At 39.6% G+C, this 19,319-nt stretch overlaps 1 long non-coding RNA gene across 6 annotated transcripts in view; it reads right to left on the reverse strand.

The window, feature by feature from the left end:
• Positions 1 to 13,792: 13,792 nt before the first annotated feature.
• Positions 13,793 to 19,319, reverse strand: part of LOC140604808 (uncharacterized) — a 33,871-nt gene continuing 28,344 nt past the window's right edge. The window contains exon 6 of one of the 6 annotated variants that reach the window (XR_012007631.1): positions 13,793 to 14,476. This is a non-coding gene — a long non-coding RNA (uncharacterized lncRNA). Of the gene's footprint in view, positions 14,477 to 16,171; positions 16,953 to 19,319 lie in introns of those variants that run through there. The other 5 variants (XR_012007635.1, XR_012007638.1, XR_012007630.1 and 2 more) reach the window with 5 other exon arrangements.

Consider the following 19,319-nt stretch of genomic DNA (forward strand, 5'->3'; position numbering starts at 1 on the left):
AAGCTGAGGAGACCATGATGCTCTTTCTTGTTTCTACAGATGCCAAATTGCCTTGTGCTTTTGCAAGATTTCAGACGTGCACAATTTCTGATATTGATTATCCTTGCTGGGGACACTGAGCTTCACAGAATTTGTTTTTCAAATATGAAACAAACTGAGGCCCTGAAGTCACAGGATGTCTTGGCAGCTACACTCAGGCTGGATAGAAAGGTATCCCTGAGGGGGCATCACACTTCTCTTGTTCCATTTCACTTGCTAGCTTCAGAAGGCAAAGATGGAAAGATAACTGGTTGGGTGAGGGCCATGTGACAGGGATTGTCTGTTAAGATGGAGAAGAGGAAAGCTTTAGACAAGTGACAAATGATCTCTCGAGAGACCTGTAACTAGTCATCCGACTTATGAAAAGGACTGCAGCCTAAGACACGGTGCCAGAGATGGCCCAAAATACTGGCTTACTGAAGTGGTCAATGGGTATAGTCACTTCCCCTCCGGAGGATTGGAAACCTAGTCTTCTCTATTCCTCCTCCAGACTCCCAGCCATGACCATGCTGCCTACCCATTAGAATCAATCTCCAGCACTGTCCTGCAACCCTTCCAGGATCAATCCTCAAAGAATATGGATTCAAATCTCATTCATGTACACAAAGCTCACTCTTTCATTCAACAAATGACTATATGCAATGAATTATGCTGGGCTAAGAACTGGTGTGCAAAGAATAAAATATGTCTCATTTAAATACATCTAATTCTTCTAAGAAAGCACATCCTAGTTCTGGAGACTAATGCATAGGCAGCTGCAACGTGATGGGTCAAGGAGGTTGTGTTTGAATGACAAGAACATAGGACTTGGGATTTTGCATCATATGTAACTCTGCCTCATAGGTATTATATGAACTTTGGCATGTCACTACTCGTAGAGCTCAGTTTATTTGCCAGTGAGGGTTGAATAATCTTAAGGGAGAAGTAGGAATTCATTATATATGCATATCACCAAATTGTCATCTGGCTCTGGGAAATTTCTTAGTAATTGTTTGGATGGGAATTTAAAGATGCTGTGATAATGATACCACCAAGTACTATGAGAACACAGAAAAGATAACTACTCTCTGAGGGTTATAATTCAGCTGGGTTTTAGAAGAGATATACCTCACCCAACATAGAATTGTTTAAAGATTATTGCAATTTAATTTTCATGAAAAAATGCTCAGAGAAGTATAAAGAAGAAGAAAAAAAAGTACATTTCAAGTTGGAATAGAGAATGCAAATGGTAGATGGAGGTCAATGGAGGTGGATTCAAATGTTAGGTGTGGGACTAAATTTGGGGGTAATATCATTGTGTCAGCACTGGAGGCAATTAAGAAGGAGGTTGACAAGTTCAGAAATGGGATTTATAAAACTAATCCTGGAGACCAGGGCACCAGGGCAAGGGAGTGGAGAAAGAATTTAGGAGGGGAAGGTAATACTGTAGTTGATGATGACGATCAGGACTCAATCTGGATTAGTGGCCAGGGAGTTGGTGACTAGGAGACAGAGTTTAGGGAATATATGAAGTGGAGGAAAAGACTTAATGGCTAAATGGAAGTGGTATGTGAGGTGGGAAAGGATCCAAGGATGTCATTGGGTTTGGGTTTTGGAACAGTTGCCAACATCTATTCTTAGAAGTTTGATGAAACGCTCTTCACTCACTTACAGAAGTCCAAGAAACAAGGCCTGAGCTAAAGCCAGCACTTTTCCTCAGTGTGATCAGACCCCGACTGAAGCTGGAGGCTCTAAGAACCATGCTGTGCTACCATCTATGTGGGTATCTTCACTTAATCATTTAATCTTTCCAGCAGGTGTTATCATTCTCATACTATGGATGGGAAAACCAAGGCTCTGCTATGTTAAGAATCTTGTCTAACGTCATGTAGCCAGCAAATATTGGAGCTGGAACTCAACCAAGATTTGCCTGATGACAAAGTTCCAGTTATTATCCACTTCCCTCTATCTGCTCCTCTTATAGAGATGCCTACCTCATAGGATTCATACTAGAAAGCCACTTAAGAAGATCATCCTCTTCAAATGAAGTCAACATCTCTCCAGAGCGATAGTATGTTTCTGAGTCTAACATGTGAGAGGAAAATCCAACTGAAGCCAGCCTGTCTCCACTTTCAAGCTATTTATTATTATAAAATCAACATTCAACTAAGCCAGACATGAAACTCACACCATCCTCAATATCTACGTCCATTCACTCACATACCACTCATCTCTGTCCTCACCTATTGATACCATCCTTCCACTGTTTTTCTACCATCCTATGCCATGCCCTGTACCGTGTCACTTTTTTAAAGATGTCTAGGGTGTTCTTGGAAACCTCTCCTGCTGCTCTTCTTCATCTTACCATCCCCCATGGAAAAAGTGTTACCCTTTTGGCATTCAGATAGTTCGTAGAGGAATAAATGTGTCTTTCTCACTTCTGAAATTACTAAAAATGCTACCGATGATTTTTAACTTAACATTTGTGGAACTATCTGCCCCTTTGGTCTTCCAGGGAATAAATTATTTTAATCAATTAATCGGTCTCAATGAAGTCTTCACAGACAGCGGCAAATCTTTCATGTCAGAGAGGACTAGGCTGGCCAACCACAGGGCCAGAATGCCACAGGTGTGACTTTCATCTGTGGAACATTGGGGTTTGCAGAATCAGTGCTGCTGGGTGATTCCAGTCAATTCCAGTCACCCAGATATTTATTCATGATTGTTTTGAAAATTAGGGGACCTGGTCTCAATGTGAATATAGCAATAGAAAATAGTTTGTGTGGCTATCAAACTATAGTCAGTACTATGGACAATAGGGTAAGCTCTGCTACCATGAATGAGAATTCCAAGCCTCAAGGTTGAGATTAGAAGGACAGCTTGATTTGCTTCTCTGTAAATTGGTGCAACTTCTTCTAGAAAGACCAGATCACTACTTTTTCTTTGATTTTAGATTATCAACATCATTTTAGATTTAACATTTATGGCTTACTTCCAACTAGTTGGGAGCTCCTAGATGCTAGAGATTGTGTTGGACTCACCCAGCAGCTCTAATGCTTAGCATGGTGCCTGAAACATAAAGTCCTTAATAAATACTGTTCAGGGCGACTGCTGTAGGCATAACTGTCAACAGGGATGATCATAAAGCTCTACAGAAGGAAGTAATTTAATCCACTCAAGATTTTTCTCTGTACTAGTCTTACCCAAGATGAATGGCAATGGACTATTTTGGTTGAGGAAGGGTGGAAGTTGTAGATGGTTTTATAAATGAAGACAAATTATGATATTATAATGATGTTCTTTTCTTATGTATCTAATATATCATAAAAAAAATTTCAGAAGAAAGAGTAGAAAGAGGAATCTATGATCCTTTCAATTACTGTAATGGAGATCTCAGTTTAGCTCTCTAAGAGTCCAACATGCCTGGGCCTGTCTATTGAATTGGTGGGAGCAGCTGCCAGAAGCCTGTTTGCATATGGATTGAGGGTCCTCTTGGGAGAGTTCTCACTCTGAAGGAAGGAGTTGCCTGGCAACAAGAGTTTGACCCATGAAGACAGACTTACCCAACAGAGGAGGCCTGAGTACAGTGTGGTGTTTGTCATCTAGATTCATCTTTGAGCTGGATAACATGAATGTATGCCTAAGTGTCACTGAGAGTGGGGAGTCTAAATGTACAAAGTAGAGAAAAAAATAAACCTGCTTTACTAAATCCTTTTAAAACTGAGATACCATACAGGGCTTCAGGATCCAGCTGATATACTAAAACCTAAAGAGAAGGGAGATATTTTGCCTTCTTACTAAAAATCAGTTTGAGCATGGACATGTCACCAAGCATTCATTATAGTGCATGGCAGGGCAGCAACAGAACCAGGGGAAGGACTTTGACACCTGCAAAGCATCAAGAATCAGTACCTGTAGGATGTGATAGTATCCACATGAAACTTGTTGGAATATGTCTGCATCTGGTATGTAGCAGCAGAGTGACAAAGTGACGCTCAGCAGAGGACTTATGGGAAGTTGCTGCACCCAATAGGCCCTTTAATCTTTGAATATATTTGGGATCGCTATACTATTCAATGTTTCTCCAGGGAAATGTTCAGTCTTCTAAACAAATTACAGGGTTCAAGTAGATGCTTGCAGAGGTGAAGACAAGGATGCTGACCATTTCAGTTGCCATCAGCACCATGGTTCCAAAAGTAAATGTGTATGTTATGCAAAAAGTAATGACAGTCCCTTTATATAAGACCCATAGTAAAAATATTATTTACAACTCATTTATATTTAATATATTTTTATATTTTTCAAAATTTATATAATCAGAGGCACTTTATTTTTTAAAAAGAAAAACTGTTATAATTAAGAACAAGTTCTGGGGATTTAATATGCAGCACGGTGATTATAGTTAACAACATGGTATTATATACTTGAAAGTTGCTAAAAGAGTAGATCTTACTGTTCTCAACGTGCACAAAAAATGGTAACTATGTGAGGTGATGGAGGCATTAACTAACTTTACTGGGTCATCATTTATCTATATATATTTATAAATATATATACACACATATTTTATATGCATATATTAGAATATAATGTATATTATATATTATACATACATATTATAAATATATATTTTATATGTACATATATAGTCATGTACACTTCACACTTACACAATTTCTTATGTCAATCATATCTCAATAAAGCTGGAAAAATAAACTGACCATCAGACCATGGCTTCCCATTTTTGCTTATAAAATATGCTCTCAATAGATATGTGACTTAGCTAGCATGTTCCTTATGATACCAGTCCAGAAACGGAGGTAGGGGAAAGTAAAGAATAAGCACTCCCAGGCAGAGCTTTGACACAGATAAAATTTAACTTGAAGACCTCAACATCCCTTTTCTGCTTCCTTTTCCCCAATCACAATGTGCCCCTCTCCCTGTGAACTCCTGTCCCTATGACATCACACCACTTGAGGCCCTGCTCCAGAAAGCCTTTGACAGATTTCCTGCCAGGGCTGGTTTTGTATTTTGGGGTTTTGGGTTTTCTTCTCTTTTTTGCTCTATCAAAATATTTTTAGCAGTAAGATCAATGAAAAGAAAAATTTGTGGGACGCCTGGGTGACTCAACGGTTAAATGTCTGCCTTCCCGCTCAGGGTGTGATCCTGGAGTCCCAGGATCGAGTTCCACATCAGGCTCCCTGTATGGAGCCTGCTTCTCCCTCTGCCTGTGTCTCTGTCTCTGTCTCTCATGAATAAATAAATAAAATCTTGAAAAAAAGAAAAGAAAATAAAAGAAAAAAATTTGTGGGTCTGGGGAGCCCTAGAGAGAGTCCCTGAGGTCCTACCATATTGCAGTTGTTCACTATATTTACCTTTACTTATTTTATTTTATTTATTTATTCATGAGAGACTCAGAGAGAGAGAAAGGCAGAGACACAGGAGGAGGGAGAAGCAGGCCCCATGCAGGGAGCCCGATGCGGGACTCGATCCCGGGACTCCGGGGTCATGCCCTGAGCTGAAGGCGGATGTTCAACCGCTGAGCCACCCAGGCATCCCCACTATATTTACCTTTAAAGAAAGTCATGAGAAAAGTAAATCTGACCCAGGTGTCTTAATGTTAGCAGAGTAGTCAATAGTCCTGTTACAAGGACTGTTTCGGAGGAGGACTTCTCAGGACTCATTTAGCCGTGAATGACTCTAACCTACGGTGACTCCTGGGCCTTTGAGTGTGTTCATTGCATAATGCCCCAGTGGCTCATGGGAATGCATTAAGGGCAATCTGGAAGGCTGGCGTGACAAGGTGAGAGGAGCGCTCACATTATTTTTCTTGCCCCACAGTTAGTAGAATCCTCTCACAGGCCTTCCTCCTCTGCTGTGATATGACATGCATTCTGTTTTGCCTGGTCAGCTTCTGAACCTTTAAATACCATCAGAACCTGAGGAGCCAGAGAAGCCAGCTGAAGGCAAACCACCCCTGACCACAGGAAGAGAACAGGCATGGAAGAGAAGGGTGAGAGACAGGAGAGCCTTCCAGGTCTGACTTTGTAAAACAAGGTCTTTTTGGAGTTTGGGTTGAAAGAGAATTTGGGGTTCCACCCATAGGATATAAAGGAAGGAAAGAGAGCAAAATGGAAAAGAGAATGCATGATTTTTGCACACATGCATCATTACCTATAATCGCCTCTTGGCATAACTAAACGAAGGGTTTGATTTATTTTTCTATTACCCTTTAGTCCCATACTGGTGCTTCTTTGAACACAACTGTGATGGTACTGAGTGGTGGCTCAAGTTTGTGCAATTGTGCTTAGAAGCTATAATAGAATCACACACCAATGCTGCATTAAAGGTAACCCTTAAAAAATAAATAAATAAATAAATAAATAAATAAATAAATAAATGTATGTAACCCTTATGTGGGATGCCGTGACATGGACTCCCTGACACAATTTGTCAGGCCCAAATGCTAGGAAATGGTTGTGTTACTCATTAATGAAAGCTTGGGCTCTCTTCTCAGGACCTGCTTAATCTCTCTGAGGTTGAAACAGTCTTTTGCTGAGATATTTTAAGGTCATTAGTGGGACAGTTTTTAGAAAGACATCTTGCAGTCCAGCAGGTAAATAATAAGAAATATATCAACTCTGAGTCACCAGATAATGAGAGAAATCCCCAGGATACCTAGAAAGGGTTAGGGTTCCCATCAGTTTGGTAGATATCTGGTCCAGTAGAAGGAGCATACTCATGAGGAGAGCATAGGCTGATTAGGAATGAACTTCTACCAGCAGAAAATAGGAGGTAGCAGCAGTCTCTGGTTTGGAGAGACTCTTTTTATTTTTTTTTAAGATTTTATTTATTTATTTATTTATTTATTTATTTATTTATTTATTCATTTATTTATGAGAGACACTGAGAGTGAGGCAGAGACACAGGCAGAGGGAGAAGCAGCCTCCCTGCAGGGGAGCCCCATGCGGGACTTGATCCCAGGACCCCAGGACCATCCCTGAGCTGAAGGCAGATGCTCAACCACTGAGCCACCCAGGCGCCCCTTGGAGACACTCTTTAACATTCTTTGATTTTTGTCCAAATCCCTTCCTATCTCTTTGTTGAGCTCTGTGCTCTCCTGCCCCAGCCTCTGCTAATGGCTGATGGCCAATGGCCTCTACTGGCAGCCTTCAGAGAACTATTCTGTGCCTGGGAGTTTACATCCAGCCCCAATCCCCTACCTCGTGTTGGTCCATAGTCAATGACTGAATGGCATGGGAGGACAAGATCCCAGTTTCTCTACCTCAAGGTAGAGCAACAGTCTCCAAGGTCATGTTTATCCCAGCGTAGTCTGTGAGAGCAATGTGAGGCTGGGACTTCCTCAAGATCAAACCTTGCTTGTTTCTTCTTTCTTTATTCTACTTCTCTTGCCTCTTTACAGCTTTCTTCTGGGAGCTCTTCCTTACTAAATCACTAAACCTAAATCATTGGCTCCATGTCTGTTTCTTGGACAGCAAAACTGAAACAGAATGGCAAATAGCTTGGAAATATAGAAAAGAGGCAGAAACATTATATGCTCATTGCTATCTCTGTACTGGTATCTCATGGCCAGTGTATGTGCAAGTGAGTGCTAAGCCATCCAGAAACATGGTTTGGTTTGAGGCTTGCATGGAATAGGGGCAAGACTACTTAGTTCTCCTCCCATTTTGTAATTATATGTCCTCCATTGAGATCTGAGCTCCACCAGGCAGAGACGTTGTCTTCTCTTGCTCATCACCATGTGCTGATGTGTAGCATACAATCTTGCACACCGCAGGTGGTTAATAGGCAGTCAGGGAAGGAATAAATACAGGTAGTGAAGAAGAGGAGGGCAGAGTCCCAAGTCAAAGAAGCAATGTGAACAGATAAACACAAGTTGTACAGCTCAGCGTGACTGAAGAACAGATAACTCAGCGTTGGCCGAGGAAGTGCATGCTGAAGGGCAGTGGTGGCAACAAGGAGCGGCTCTGGCTGCTGAGCCTTCGCTGTGTGCCAAACCCTGTCTGAGCTGCTATATCCCTAGCATCTCATTATCATTAGGGTGTCCTGCCAGACACATTATTTTTTTCCCATTCATAGATGAGAAGTTTGGAGCTCCCTGAGCTTCTGTGAGTTGCTCAAAGCTGCAGTCATAGACTGCAGGGAAGTTGAGATTTGAATTCAGCATGACCATGCCCCTCAAGGAGCCTTCTTGATCCTTGGGCTTCAGAGGTGGCAGCCTTAAAGGCCTGTCTAAGCAGGTGGACAGACTCTTAAAGGCAACAGAACACCATGAAGTTTGAGAAGGGGACTGACATGATCTTTAGGGCCTGAAGCTAGAGCAGATGGCAAATCACTTCTCTCATCCATCCCCTCATCTCTCCTAATGACTTTTCTAATACTTGAGACTCCCACATTTCCTTTTTTAGTTTTGGAGGGGGACAGGAGAGGAAAAGTGGGAAAAGTGGGAGTGGAGGCCGAGGGGATGGGGGAGAGAGAATCTTAAGCAAGCTCCCCACTCGGCACAGGCCCAACATGGGGCTCGATCTCATGAGCCTGAGATCATGACCTAAGCCAAAATCAAGAGTCAGATACTTAACTGACGAGCCACCCAGATGCCCCACTCCCACATTTCTTATTCCTTTAATTTAGTGTGCAGAATAGCTTTGGTGAAATACCATGGTTACCTAATTAGAATAACCCACAACATGAGTAATATTTTAGTATGAGTTACCAGTAGGCAAACTCCTGAAGGGATCAGACACCTTTCTTTTTTTTAAGATTTTATTTATTTATTCATAAGAGACTTAGAGAGAGAGGCAGAGACATAGGGAGAAGGAGAAACAAGCTCCAGGCAGGGAACCCGATGCAAGACTCAATCCCAGGACCCCGGGATCATGACCTGTGCCGAAGGCAGACACTCAACCACTGAGCCACCCAGGTGCCCTTAGGCACCTTTTTTTTTTTTCCATTTGTTTAATTGAATGATCTTTTTTTTTTTTTTTTTTTTTTTTTGAGCCCTACTATATACCAGTCATTGCTTGGATACTTGATATGCATGATGAACAAGACAGTTACTATCTCTGCCTTGTTAGAATTATAGCTCAGGAAACACACATGATTATTTTTATTGCAGATAGGAGAAGGTAGACCAAAAGGTTGCAAATAAAAAGTCACATGAAGCCAAGTCCTTACAGCAAAAAAAGGATGGGACCCAAGGCATTTAGGAGATATGGGGTGGCATGAGAATAGGGAGGCACACAGGGAGCAGGCAGGTCCCAGTTTTCACAGTGAGATGGCCTCCCATCCCCAAAGTCGGACCACAACATCATATTTCCTTTCTGGTTACCTGCAATCTGGGAAAGGGATTATCATGGTAAAACTTCCACATGAATCTCACTTGCCTGAGAAAAATGAGCTTTGAATCATTAATAAGGCAATTGCTGCTACATACTAATGACACCATTTCCCACTCCTGGTCTTTTTAGCATTAATGTGCCCTGTGGTGTGGATTGAATGATATAAAAATGATTACATGCTTTGGAGATATTTCTGGGTTTGATTGTTTTATGCCTTGCACCACTTATTTAGATTATGAATTGACTAATAAATCTGTGTTACTTCCTAAGTTTTAGAATTGAAAGTCCTTATACCTTTTTCCGATACCAAGTCAACGTAATCATCTCTGGTGACAGCAGATGAAGACTAAGCCAAGGCCATTAGTGTGATTTACTTCCCACCCACCTGGTCCCCCAAATGACCACTCATCTTTCCCAGTGATTGAGAGATTATGTCTCTAGTTTTATGAATAATTTATCCTCAATGCTATGCCATTTATCTGAGCTTGTAACACCCTGCTTTGAGCGCACGAGGCTCAATAAATATTTAGTTTGGCTTAACCAATTATTCATGTATTTTGATCCATATTTAGAACTCTAACCTAACAAAATAATTCTAAATATAACAACAACAACAAAAAAAAACTATGCCAAAGGGTATCCACCATAGCATTATGTATGGTATAAAAACATTGTAAAAATCTATGGGACACCTGGGTGGCTCAGGCAGTTAAGTGTCTGACTTTGGCTCAGGTCATGATCCTGGGGTCTCGGGATCAAGCCCTGCATCAGACTCCTCATTCAGTGGGGAATCTGTTTGTCCCTCTGCTCCTCTCCCTGCTTATGTTCTCTCTCTCTCTCAAATAAACAAATTTTTTTTAAAAAATAGAAAAATCTAAATATGCTAACATAGAAAGTTATTAAAACAAGTAGTTTCTACCAAATGATGAAATATTATGCAACTGTATAATTTTTGGTAATAACAGGAAAAGATACTGATGCAAAAGTATTATGTGAAAAACTATAGGCAAATTGTATAAATAGTATTATTATAATTATGTAAAACATATATAGAAAAAATATCCAGAAAATACTCTAAAATGAAAATGGTGGTTTTCTCAGGGTGCTGATAACTGTTAGTGCTATTTTCCTTTCTTTATTTGACAGATGGTGTTATTTTTAACTTGAGAAAATCATTTTTGAAAAAAATTTTCAAAAATCAACTACTTTTTTGAAGAATTGTGCAAATTTCTCTGAAAGTTGGTTATTGTTTCTATGAAGCTCAATCACCTGATAGAATGCTGGGGAAGTTGTAAGTCACTATTAATCCCTCTTCCCAGCTAGAAAACATCCAAATAATAGATCATTCATGTCAAAGATAAGCCAAGCCAGACACTGGTTGAAGCAATAAAGACAGATTTTAATCAGTAATATAGTATGGAAACAGGGAAAAGTTCAGCATGAATTGAAATCAATTTTAATTTGTACAGTGGTGACTGGGAGCTTTAAAGGGAGAATGAAGAATCCAGGTGAGAGAGAACGAAAACTAAAAACCTCACATGACTTCATACATATGTTAATTCATGGAGCACAGTTACCAAAAATATATGCAGGGCTTTCTTTCTTTCTTTCTTTCTTTCTTTCTTTCTTTCTTTCTTTCTTTCTTTCTTTCTTTCTTTCTTTCTTTCTTTCTTTCTTTCTTTCTTTCTTTCTTTCTTTCTTTCTTTCTTTCTTTCTTTCTTTCTTTCTTTCTCTTTCTTTCTTTCTTTTCTTTCTTTCTTTCTTTCTTTCTCTTTCTTTCTTTCTTCTTTCTTTCTTTCTTTCTTTCTTTCTTTCTTTCTTTCTTTCTTTCTTTCTTTCTTTCTTTCTTTTCTTCTCTTTCTTTCCTAATGTGCCTATGTTATTCAAGCCTCAATAAATATTTGGTGAATGAAAAAAAAAAATAAAAGGAGAATAAAGGACTAGGGAAAGAGATGAGCAGAGGCTCTGGAGAGTCCATTCGGTCATCAAGTCTGAGTTAAGAAGAAGAAAGACCACCCAGTGAAAAGTGAGTGTAAGGCTTGAACAGACATTCCATCAAAGAAGACATGCAAATTACTAATAAGTCCATGGAAGGGTACTCAACATTATTCCTTAGTATGGAAATGCACAATAAAACCACAATGAAATACCTGTTTATGTACACAAAAATGGCCCCAATCAAAAAGACAGTCAAAAGGAAGTGTTGGCAAAGATGTAAAGAAACTGGTGGAAATGTAAAATGGAATAACACTTTGGACAAGTTTGGCAATTTCTTGAGAAGTTTACTTACCATATGACCCAGTGATTCTGTTATTAAGAATATACCTAAGGAGGGGCAACTGGGTGGCTGAGTCAATTAAGTGTCTGACTCTCGGTTTCCACACAGGTCATGATTTCAGGGTTGTGAGATTGAGCTTCCCCCCACCTACACCTTGAGCCTCATGCACAGTGGGGAGTCTGCTTGAGACTCTCACCCTCTGTCCCTCCCCCCAAAATAGATTAAAAACATCTTTTAAAAAAAGATTTAAATTAAAAAAAATATTTTTGTATCTAAAGAAAATGAAGACAGATGTCCACAGATAGACTTGTGCATGACTGTTCTCAGCCGGGCTATTCATAAGAAACTGAAAACATCCAAATGTCCATAAATTAGTGAACAGATAAATGAAATGGGGTATACCCATACAGAAGAATATTGTTGGGTCATTAAAAGGAATTAAATACTGAAATATTACTACAACATGAATGAAACCCAAAACCATTGTGATAGGCACAGAAGATGATATATCCCAATGCTCCTATTTAAAGGAATAGTCAGAAAAGGCAAATTTATAAAGATAACATGTGGATCTAGCTGCTGCCTGTGATTGGAGATGGGAGCAGAGACAGACCACACACATGCTCCTGGGAATTTTGGGGGGTGGGTAATGAAAATGTTCTCATCTTGGATTGCGGTGATGGTTGTGCAGCTCCATGAATTTACTAAAAATCATTGAATTGTGAAATTACAATGAGTGGATTATATGATATAGCTATTATACCTTAAAAAAAAAACACAGAGTAAAAGGTAATGTGAATTTAGAAAAAAGAAAGAGAAAGAAGATTTAAAAAAAGAGAGAAAAGTGATTGTGAGCCCTGGTATATTCTTCAAGGATATTAATAGGAAAAACTGATCAGTTATAGGGCCTGGGGTGAGAAGTTTGTAAGCTGTCAGTTTGGGCTCACATAGGGAGATGGCTCCACCTTGAAAAGCCTGTTGTTTTTGTTCTGGAAGCTTCTAGGATGGCCATAGCTTTCGTCTTTACCTCTGGGCTCACACCTCAGGATCGATGGGGTCTCTTCCAGAGTGTAGACTGCAAGCTAGGATCAAATTGGTGGGGACTTCTCCCCTTCCAGATACACAATGTAAAACTAATCATGCAAAAAGCCCCCTCACGCCTCGAGGCTGAGGCCTCACTGCTGCTGCTGGTCTCTTCTTGGGCTCCCAAACCATCAAGAGCTGCACGTTGGAAGATTCTCCCTCTAGTGTCCGTGGGTCACCGCTCCCAGGAGATCTTGCTTCAGCAGGGATAGTGTGACTCGCCATCAGAAACCCATTTGAAGCAAATTAGATGTGTTTTCCAGTCTATTCACCCTGATCCAGAGGGAGGAGGACCCCCGGGCAGAGACTGTCATTGAAGATCAGGAGTTTCATCTTGTAGCTCAGCTCCAGCCTGGTGCCTCCATCTCTAAATTGAAGATGCTTATTTGACACCACATCCTATCTCTGAGGCATTATCGCCTGAGGCAGTGGGATTGAAGACTGCACTACTGCTGTGTCATTCGTAAAGATGAAGGAAATATCTGATGCAGCAAACAGCTGATTTCCAAGAAGATCGTGAACATGTTTAGACCTGGTCATCCTGTTTACTCTCCAGGTCATTGGTATTTGAAATTTATTGCATATATTCTGTGAGTCCCTGTGAACAGGAGGGAAGGTTTCATCCGTGGCTTTTAGGAAAGTCGTCCTCTCGAGCAGAGAGCAGCAGTCCTGCCAGGTTGTACCCACACATCTCAGCCGTTTCCAGCCCCTTCAGTGCACTTGTTGCCATTTAGTCTTGTTGCCTGGAGGAATTCAGAACCGGCCCGCTCTGGGATCAACAACAGAAATATACTCAAAGCTACTCAGATTTTAGTGGATGACAGTAATAGAATATTTATTCCAGAAAATTTCTAGAATGGCAGGAAAATACAGCCACTGTGGAAAATTGGTAGCTTACTTTTTCATATTGCCATATAAATCTCCCAGAAGAGAATAAAAAATATATGAACAGAGCAAAATAATCATTCAGTAAGTAAGAAAATCACCATTTGGTATCAGTAATATCATAAGAAACACAACAGAATTTTTCAGAATATACCAATATCCAACAGATGCTTGGGAGGCATCTTAAGAACACGAACATACAATTGCCATGGATTCCAACTGTGATATGATTCCAGGTTCCCAAATTCTCCAGGCCTTGGTAAATAAACAACTGGAAAATATTGAAGCTCACAATTTAGATTTTTCCTTTCAGAAGTCTGGCAATAATGGATTCCCCAAAAATGATTTAAAACATTACTCCTGAAATTTTTCTGCTGGTCATTATTTTCAAAATTGTATACTTCAGGAATAAGCTTTACAAATGTAACCATTAGATATGTAGTGTTGGAGAGAGAAAAAAAATTATTCATTTGACCACTTCCCTGATCACATGCTTTTTTTATTGGGCAGATGATTCTTCATTGTACTATGGACCATACATGTCAGTTATTCAATAATATGTGTATTACAGCATCAAGAGGAGTTATTTTCCTAAGGAAATTTGTTTGTAATAAAGAACAACAGTTGTATTATAAATAACACATGTATTTTTAAAAGACAACCAAGTGACTCTTGTGTCAATAAATAGGAGAAAGCTTATTTGTCCATGAAAGAGTCCTGCATGAACTTGGATTTTTGGGGGGACATCTGATTTCTGGAGCGGAGGGAGGCGCGGACAAGCACAGCAGTAGCGCAGTGGCATCACGACCAAGGGTCAGGGCGAGCCAGGCAGCACCCGGAGTGTGGACTGCAGCTGAATGAAAAAGAGGAAATGTGATGCTAGAGAAGATGGGAGGGGTGGCAAGGAGAGGCCTGGCAGGTGGCCTGCGTCATCGCACTGGGAAGTTCCAAAGACGCAGGGAGTGTTTTCCTTCCACAAGACTGCTCTACCCTGTGAAATATCACTACTGGCTTGAAGGGCTGCTTGGGATGCATTCCAGGTCACAATTGTTATTGTCACCTTCCACGTAAACAGCCGAGGGTCACGAGTGCCTGCACAGGGTTGTCATTTAATGCTCTCGCTATAGAGAAGAAACATTCGCAAGGAAATCCATCGGAAAGGCATAGAGATGGGGGGAGCCCCAAGTGTTTCCCAGCACACATCTTTACGAGAGAGCCTGTGTGCCTCAACTGCCTTAAGCTCAGAATCACCCAGTCTCTGCATAAAGAATATTATTAGAATAGAGCTAATAAATGTTGATTTTGGAAAATTAAAAAATATAACAAAGTAAAAGGGAAAATTTACACATAATCCTACCGCTCGAAGTAGCCATTAGCATTCTTATGCAATTTGATTTTTTTTATGCAGATACATAAACAAATGTGGGGTTATGATTATAATGTACACAGGTGTTGTGTCCTCCTCTCTTCGTTTATTCATATACATTTTCTATGGAGTTGTAAATGCTTGGTAAACATTATTTTTCATAGCTGCCTTATTGAAATCTTCCCAGGCCTGTGTTTTTTTTTTTCTATCATAAATGATACTGTAATGAAATTTTAGGCATAAATATTTTTCTACAGATTTCAGAATATTTACTTAGGGTAGATGCCCAGAAGGAGAATTACTGAGTTAAAGTGGGAAAACATTAAGTTTTCAGGCTCTTCATTTGTGTTTTTGATTTCTTTTCCCTAAATAGTTGCTTGCCCTCCAGCAACACTGGTGTGCTTTTCACTCGACCCTCCAGTAGCACTGTGTATTATCATTCAAGAAGTTACTTGCTCATTTTGTATCCTCTAATTTAAAGATATTAAAGATGAAGCAACAAGGGCAATGAACCAAAAACCACTGCAAATATAGTAAGGTAATAAAACCTAATCTTCTTGGCTTGCTTACCATGGGCTAAGTGGTTTATGTTCACCTGATTCCCTCACCTCTGGCAGGTGGATGCCGTGTGATGCCTGGTTAACAAGTGAGTAAATGGAGGCACGTGGAGGGGAAGTAGCCCAAGTCTAAATGGCTGGAATGCAAACATCTGGCTTGTTTACTAACCTACGAGATTTATTTATCCTATTTAAAATTGAGTTTTTCATTTCTCTGCTGATTTTAGCTCATTCCAGTTTTGTCTTTTTTCCTTGCATCTTCCCTTGTATTTCCTTGTATCTTTCTCTGTATCCACTCCTTGTTCCTCGATGGTGGATATCTATTCATCCCTTAGAGTTGCCACATGGATTCTCTGTGAGGCTTTCCCTGCACCATCACCATCCTTTTTCTTAACTAATTCTCTCACCTTGGGATGCCTGGGTGGCTCAGCGGTTTAGCACATGCCTTCAGCCCAGGGTGTGATCCCCAGGCCCAGGATCAAGTCCCGCATCAGGGTCCCTGCATAGAGCTTGCTTCTCCCTCTGCCTGTGTCTCTGCCTCTCTCATTCTCTCTCTCTCTCTCTCTCTCTCCCCCCTCTCATGAATAAATAAATTAAAAAAAAAAAAAACGAATTCTCTCACCTCGATGGTTCCAGAGGCTCTCCAAGAGGTAATGTAACTACTTAGGTGGGAGGCGTATCTTTCCCACTAAAGTCTGGGCTTAGCTGGAACAGAGAAACCATGCCACCCATTGTCTGACTTAAGCCCATTCCAATTTTTATCTAATTTTCTGAGCCTGCCCTTTCTTCCTCTTCCTCCTATAGGGGATTCCATTGTTAGGCCTGGTTTCTACCCACAGCATCTGGACGGATGGATGTGCGCCAGCTCAGGAATGTTTGCTACCTGTGGCTAGGCTGAGGCCATTCTGTCTCTCCCAGACCTGCCTCTCAATAGGGACACTGCCTTTGCTCTTTCTGCTATTTACATGCTTGTCTCCGACAGTCTATCTAGCAAATCAAAAATCAGAGCAGGAATGATTTTTAAAGTTTCTCCAGGGGGGTTGTCTTTTTCGAGAGGGAGAGACAGTGGGGAGGTGTTGGGGGAGTGGGAGAAGGAGAAGGAGAGAGATACTCTTTAGCGGGCTCCATGCTGAGCTTGGAGTCTGATGTGGGGCTGGATCTCATGCCCCTGACTGAGATCATGACCTGAGCCAAAATCAAGAGTCCGACGCTTATCCAACTGGACCACCTAAGCGCCCCTGTCCTGGTGGTTTTAATGCAGCAAGAGAGAGGATCTCTCTCTAGATCTATTCTTCTGGTAGCTTAGTCGAAAAAATGCCTGCTTTTGAATCACTGGCCAACATGCTGAAAGCATTCTGATCAGTTTGATGAAAGGCCAATCTTTCCATCTCTCTGCAAATACATACCTGTAAAAGGGAAAAGAAAATTAACAAATTTTTAAAATATTAGAAATGAACTGAGCATGATGATAATAATACCAATAATAATAAATTAGTAATACCAAAATACCAATAATAATACCAATAATAATGAAAACTAATGTTTATGGACCCTTTTATGTGCCAGACACTGTCAATTGCTATGTGTTTCTCCATATCTTTTCATCTAAAGCTGTTCTTAAGATATAGAGGACCATTATTTGCATTTCACAAGTGGAAATCTTAATAGAGACATTAATATGACCAAGGTGACACAGCTGGTAAGAGCGGAACCAGGATTTTAAACAGTCAGCCTGCCTCCTAATCCATATAATTAACCATGACAGAATGTAGGGAGGTGGAATTTATGGGAAGAACTTAGACTAAACCTAAATTGCTAATTTTTTTAAGATTTTATTTATTTATTCATGAGAGGCACAGAGAGAAAGAGAGAGAGAGAGGCAGAGACACAGACAAAGGGAGAAGCAGGCTCCATGCAGGGAGCCTGATGTGGGACTCAATCCCGGGATTCCAGGATCATGCCCTGGGCCAAAGGCAGGCACTAAACCACTGGGCCATCCAGGGATCCCCTAAATTGCTGATGTTTAGATAGCAAATATAAATAAGAAGCAGAAGATTGGTATAATAAACTTTGTTTCCTTTGTCCCTACCCAGAGAAAGAACTCATCTTCTTTTCAAGCACCCATGAAATATTTACAAAATGGATTCAATTCTGACCTCAAAATTAAAATTACACAAGCCAGATTTACTGGTGAAAATAAAGTTGAAAATTCACAGATTTTAATATTATAAATAAGTTTACAGTTCTTCCCCAAATCCAATCTCTTACAAAAAGTAAATCCCAAATAATAGTCATAAGTAGAATTATGATTCTATGTAATACAAGAATAGTGGAAGTTCTACATTTAAATACTTTGGTGTGCAGCCGGACAAGTACTTCTTCAGATAGGCAAAACCTTTCTTTAGAGTTTTTTTTTTTTTTTAACAAGAAAGAATTAAAGTAAATAATCACAACACTGAGCTATTTATTCTAAGAAGGTAAAAATAAAGAAAACAAAGCTGCCTTTGGATATGTTAGGCTGCTCAGTGTTTGACCTTCATCCATATCCTTCTAATAGAATGGAATACAAAGGAAATATCATGTGGAATAATACCTAAAACCTAATTATCACACTGTAATATTATATCTTTTGTTTTTCCCTTATTTATGTGACAAGTTATTTCCTTATAGAAGTCACATAAGTGGGCCTGACTCTTAGAAAACCAGGATTATCTGCCATGTTGTATTCTGTGTTCTTTGAAGCGATTATAAATTGTGCTGGATAAATTGTACTTGTAAATCCCAGATTTCAAAGGTAAAAACAACTAATCTATAAGTAGTAAGATCACCCAAGATCACCCATTTCTAAAACTGTCCTAAGTGAGTATCCACTTATATTATTTTAAATATACTTATATTAATTTGTGTGTATTTATTTGAATGTGTATATATATATATATACACATAAAAGGTGTGTATTCATATTTCATCCATTCTTGGACTGATTTCCTTTTCTCATCCAAAAAATTCTATTAACTTATAGTGTTTCTAATCACATTTGCAATTATCTTAAGGACCCTAATATAAAGGGTGTCAGGGACTGGCAATTTCATTAATTTCTGCCAGTGTGCAAAAATCATTAATTTACCATTCACATACTTGAGTAATTGAAATAACCTCTTTCTCTATGCTTGCCAACGTTTTCCCTCCTGCTTGAATTCTTTCTATCTTATGGCTGCTAGCAATGTTCTTTTCCTTTTCTCATCTGTGATGACCTTTCACTAAAAGTTAACTTTTTCCCGACATTTTCAGGATGTTGCATTAATACCTTTTGGCATTCTGGATTTCATTTCGACTGGGGGGCATCATTTTCCTGATTCTTGTGCTTTAAATTACTGATTACTTTTTTCTGAATGCTCATAGTTTCTACCTTGTATTACAGGTGTGTATGTGTGTGTGCATGTGTGTGAGTGAATGTTTAGTCTCCACTCCAGAAACGTGAGCTCCTGAGACAAGATTCCATGTTTGACTTATTTGAGTGTTCTCTTGGGCCTATATAATATATATGTGTATGTATGTATATATGCATATACACTGTACTATATACAGTACTTTGTACATATTAGCTGCTAAGTAAGCATATTATTTTATTTATTTATTATTTTATTTATTTATTTATTTATTTATTTATTTATTTATTTTAGTAAGCATGTTAAATGAGAAATAAAGGATGTCTTTTATTTTTGGCAAACAACTTCCTCATTCTTATTTTTGCTTTCCTTGACTTATCTGCA

This window comes from Canis lupus, chromosome 15 (assembly GCF_048164855.1).
Source record: "Canis lupus baileyi chromosome 15, mCanLup2.hap1, whole genome shotgun sequence".
NCBI lineage: Eukaryota > Metazoa > Chordata > Mammalia > Carnivora > Canidae > Canis > Canis lupus.